Source organism: Aegilops tauschii, chromosome 4 (genome assembly GCF_002575655.3).
Source record: "Aegilops tauschii subsp. strangulata cultivar AL8/78 chromosome 4, Aet v6.0, whole genome shotgun sequence".
NCBI classification, from domain to species: domain Eukaryota; kingdom Viridiplantae; phylum Streptophyta; class Magnoliopsida; order Poales; family Poaceae; genus Aegilops; species Aegilops tauschii.
Window position 1 is genome coordinate 455,036,133 of NC_053038.3, and position 5,837 is coordinate 455,041,969.

Consider the following 5,837-nt stretch of genomic DNA (forward strand, 5'->3'; position numbering starts at 1 on the left):
TCACGATGAAAGAAAAAATATTACATGGCTGGGCAGAAATCACATATTTGATCTGAGGACGAAATTAAATCATGATTTGACCTAGTCTCGAAAAAAATTCATATAACCTACCGTTTTGAGTGGCGCCCGACAGCCGGTCGCTGCATTGCACCATGCAGCGCCGTTGTCTTAGGCGTCGCATGCCCGGCCAGCATGGCAGCCCGGGGCCAGGGCGGCCCCACAGCCAGCCGTGCAGCGCCCAACGCATAGGCGCCACACTTGTAATGTACAGCGCCTAGCACTTAGGCGCTGCATAGTGACTTAAGCGAATCGGCCCAGCTCGACCAGTCAGTTCTTCCCCCTCTCCGGGAAGTTGCTCTCTGGACAGAGAGCAGCGGCGGCGCCCCCATCGGAATCCCCCCTCCCCCCCCCCCCACATCCCTCTCAGATCTGAAGATTTGATCCGTGGATTCGATCTCCAATCCCTCCTACTAGGTAAACTCCTCCGTTCCCTTTCTTTTCCTCCGTAAATTTGTTGCCATTTTAGAGATTTGTCCAAGATTTGGTGGAACCCTTGATTTGCTTGATTTAGGATGTGTAGTCATAGTGGTACTACCGTAGTGTTATTCATTAGTTCACTATGATTCTTGTTAGTGAAACCCTAGATTGTTTAGTTTTTTTACATATATATGAGATGCCTATTTTTGTAGATAACTATGAGATGTTGAGTTTTGTAGACATATATGAGATGTTTAGTTTTTATTAGATATATATTAGATGTTGAGTTTATTTGACATATATATGAGAATTTACAATCATTTATTCATACTGTGAGAAGAAGATGTTGAGATTGTTGTAGTTGAACACATATGAGATGTTTAGTGTATACCGATATTTGAGATGAAGATGAACTCATATATGTTTATTGTTTGAACTTTGTAAGGATGGTTTGGCTTCTCGAAGATGTCAACGACACAAAACACCGGGCCTTCATGATGCGCGAGAAGGAGATGGTAATAATGAGTAATCTAAATATTTTGCAAATTTGCCTTTAGTTGAAATTAACATGGCCTAAGATTTGTCATTACTTGTTTTTTGCAGAAGCTTGAACCTCTGAAGATTCGGTCTCACGGGGTCTCTGGTCCTGCCATGCCCTACGATGAGCGGTACACACCCTACATCCAGCAGGCAGGACTCCTCCCATGGATTTAGTTGGTCAGTCGGTCCACGCCGAACATCAACGCTCCACTGGTGACCTCTCTTGCTGATCGGTGGAGGCCGGAGACGCACAGTTTCCATCTTCGGACTAGGGAGATGACCGTGACGCTCGAGGATGTTGCCTTGATCACCGGGCTTCCTATCGATGGGAGGCCTCTATGTATGAGCACCGATTCTGATGGGTGGCTCGAGCAGATGATTGCTCTTATCGGTATGGCTCCTACCGAGGCTGAGGTTGATGTAGAGGAGGGAGAAGAGTAGAAGAAGAAGGAAAGGAAAGCAGCCGGAGCTGCTTTCACATGGATTCAAAGGAACTTTGCGCATTGCCCTGTGGATGCCACTAATGATGTGATACAGACACATGCTCGTGTCTATATGTGGTAGGTTGTCTCGAGGACTTTGTTTCCTGACTCCACAGGCAAGAATGCTCCATGGATGTGGCTGAAGGCGTTGACCATCTTCGATAGTGGATGGAGCTGGGGTTCAGCCACACTTGCTTACTTGTACTGACAGGTAGTTGGTTTGTTTTGCTATCAAGTCATTTCTTCATTAGCAATGCAACCTTGCTGTCAAGTTAACATTGTTTTCTTTCATATGCAGCTAGACGATGCGTGGTGCAGGATCACAGGTAGTGCAGGCATTGGTGGTAATATGCTTCTCCTTTCTGTATGGAGCTAGGAGCGTCTGCCTGTTGGACGCCCGAAGAGCGTCAAGTTCAATCCTTGGGATGAAGATGGCGATTTACGGCGCCCCACATGGGCTTACAAGTGGGATGTGGTATCCGAGATGATGAACGATGTCAATCTCATGTACCAAAATTACATTCCCAAGTTGGACACGATTACGCCTGAGCAGGTAACGAGGTCATTACTTCAGTCATTTCTCATGCTTGCCTGAAAAATAGTCATCAATTTTGCATTGTTGCCCTATTTCATAGGTGGTATGGCAGCCATATGGCGCCGATGACAGACTTGGGTACACCGAGGAGTTTGCCATCAACCCGATGTGCTTGCGGGCTAGGGATCTCTGGCTTATGCGGTGCCCACTGATATGCAACTGGGCGGTTGAGTTTCATTTGCCACATCGCGTGTTTCGTTAGTTTGGTCTGTTCTAGCCTCACCCGCCGGAATGGGTGGACACGGACAAAGCACTTCATAGGTAAGATAGCATGAACCGTATTGACTAAGCATCGCCACTCCTTCTTGATTGTGCTAATGTTTGGTTTTGTACCATGCAGGTTGCATGGACAGGAGAAAGCAGCGGAAGATAAAGGACTGGGACAAGCATCATGCATCGTATGTTACCCGGTTCAATCTTTGTGTGGAGCAAGCTCGTAACAATGCACGCGGCCAGCTTCGTGAGCATAGCTCACTTGCTTTCGATAACTACCTATGATGGTTTCTTGAAAATGCTCGAGTTGAGATATGTTGGGGAACGTATCAATTTCAAAAAAATTCCTACGCACACGCAAGATCATGGTGATGCATAGCAACGAGAGGGGAGAGTGTGTCCATGTACCCTCGTAGACCGAAAGCGGAAGCGTTAGCACAACGCAGTTGATGTAGTCGTACGTCTTCACGATTCGACCGATCAAGTACCGAACGCACGGCACCTCCGAGTTCAGCACACGTTCAACTCGATGACGTCCCTCGAACTCCGATCTAGCCGAGCTTTGATGGAGAGTATCGTCAGCACGACGGTGTGGTGACGATGATGATGTTCTACCGACGCAGGGCTTCGCCTAAGCACCGCTACGATATTATCGAGGTGGATTATGGTGGAGGGCGGCACCGCACACGGCTAAGAGATCTAAGGGATCAATTGTTATGTCTCCAAGGGGTGCCTCCCTCCCCGTATATAAAGGAGTGGAGGAGGGGGAGGGGGCCGGCCACCCTAGGAGCGCCCCATGAGGAGTCCTACTCCCACCGGGAGTAGGACTCCCCCCTTCCATGTGGGAGTAGGAGAGGAGAGGGAAGGAGAGAGAGGGGGAAAGGAAAGGGGGGCGCCGCATCCCTCCTTGTCCAATTCGGACTGGGGGGAAGGGGGTGCGCGACTGCTTTTGGCCGCCCCTCCTCTTCTCCACTAGGGCCCAATAGGCCCATGAGTCTCCCCGGGGGGTTCCGGTAACCCCCCGGTACTCCGGTATATGCCCGATACTCCCCGAAACCATTCCGTTGTCCGAACATAGTCGTACAATATATCGATCTTTACGTCTCGACCATTTCGAGACTCCTCGTCATGTCCGTGATCACATCCGGGAATCCGGACAACCTTCGGTACATCAAAACACATAAACTCATAATATAACCGTCATCGAACTTTAAGCGTGCGGACCCTACGGGTTCGAGAACTATGTAGACATGACCGAGACACGTCTCCGGTCAATAACCAATAGCGGAACCTGGATGCTCATATTGGCTCCTACATATTCTACGAAGATCTTTATCGGTCAAACCGCATAACAACATACGTTGTTCCCTTTGTCATCGGTATGTTACTTGCCCGAGATTCGATCGTCGGTATCTCAATACCTAGTTCAATCTCGTTACCGGCAAGTCTCTTTACTCGTTCTGTAATACATCATCCCGCAACTAACTCATTAGTTGCAATGCTTGCAAGGCTTATAGTGATGTGCATTACCGAGTGGGCCCAGAGATACCTCTCCGACAATCAGAGTGACGAATCCTAATCTCGAAATACGCCAACCCAACAAGTACCTTCGGAGACACCTGTAGAGCACCTTTATAATCACCCAGTTACGTTGTGACGTTTGGTAGCACACAAAGTGTTCCTCCGGTAAACGGGAGTTGCATAATCTCATAGTCATAGGAACATGTATAAGTCATGAAGAAAGCAATAGCAACTTACTAAACGATCAAGTGCTAAGCTAACAGAATGGGTCAAGTCAATCACATCATTCTCCTAATGATGTGATCCCGTTAATCAAATGACAACTCTTTGTCTATGGCTAGGAAACATAACCATCTTTGATTAATGAGCTAGTCAAGTAGAGGCATACTAGTGACACTCTGTTTGTCTATGTATTCATACATGTATCATGTTTCCGGTTAATACAATTCTAGCATGAATAATAAACATTTATCATGATATAAGGAAATAAATAATAACTTTATTATTGCCTCTAGGGCATATTCCTTCAAGATATGCCCGCCGGTATACAATGATGATATTCTTGAAGAGCCCGTAAACTTTGAGGATGTATCGAAGCGGCGGTACAACAAAGATGTCAGGGAAGGGAAAGGAGTCCCTGCTGTTCCGGTGATTAACTATGTGGTAAAGTGTTCCCTTCTTTACTTTCCCGTTGGCCGTATTACACATGTTTGAATGGCTAACGTGTTCATTCGTTCTCATCCGCAGTGCAACTAGATCAAGAAAGCAGCTGATGAAAGCCAGTCTATTCTGGAGAAGACACCGGTTGGAGAAGGCAATGATGATGGTTCACTACGAGCATTCCTCAAGGTACATATCGCATTCAGGTGTCCATGTTACATATGTTGCGGAGTTTGATATCTTATACACTTGTTCATGTTACAGCGTCAAGCCAAGAAGTTAAGGCGGTTATCGAATCTTCTCGGTTGCCGTGATCCAGAATTTGATGAACCATCTGCCTCTAGGTCTGGTACACCATCAGACCCCTTATCTCACCATCAGGGCGACGATGTGAGTTCCTCATATGCTTATCTGGATGATGATGGTGCGGTCACCCAAGAGGTATGACTAATCCTTTAGATGTGATTGTCACTTGATTACGACGCCGGTCTTTACCATATTGTTTGATTGTGTGATAGGGCCATGAGCTTGATGATGACATGACTTTGGCGGACGCTCAAGTTCGGTCCGCATATATGTTCAAGCCTAAGCAGCCCATACGCTGGTACACGCCCACCGACTTTGACAATAGAGGCAACCCAAAGGTGGTCGTAGGGACCTCTCGGATGGCTAGCTTGGATGATGAGGCGGAGGAGGAAGTGGAGGAAGAGGAGGCTCGTCCTAACAGGAAGAAGAAGATTGCCTCCAGGCGTGGCACCAGGAACACGCGCGGAAAGCATTAGTGCTTGTGTTTTTTTACTATGGAAGTGCTCTTGTAGCCGTTTCATTAGGTTGATGAACTTGTGAGGTTATGTCATATGTTGGTGAACTCTTACTAGTGTGGTACTTGTGTTTGCGAACTTGTAGTAATGTTGAATTGTCCTAAATGATGTGATGTTCAAGTTATTAGTTCTCTTTGTTATATAGTGCAGTGCGTGTCCCCTAGGCGCTGCACATCTGGCTGTGCATCCAGAGAGCCACAGAAGCTTAGCAGCATTGACCATACTCGAAAATTGCTAAGTTAGTGTGCAGCGCCCAAGGATCAGGCGCTGCATGATATTGTGTGACGCCTCTCTCTGGGGCGCTGCACTGTAGAATGCAGCGCCTGTGGTCTGGGCACTGCACTGCTGTTTACTGCGAAAACAGAGTTGACAGCAATTTCAATTCACCGGAACATCACAACACTTACAATAACTTGAGCATCACAACAATTTGAACAAAACACAAATTTTATGTCGATGAGTTCATCACTTAAGATAATTCAAACATTACTAAGACATAGTTCACGACACATTCATTACAAATGACAA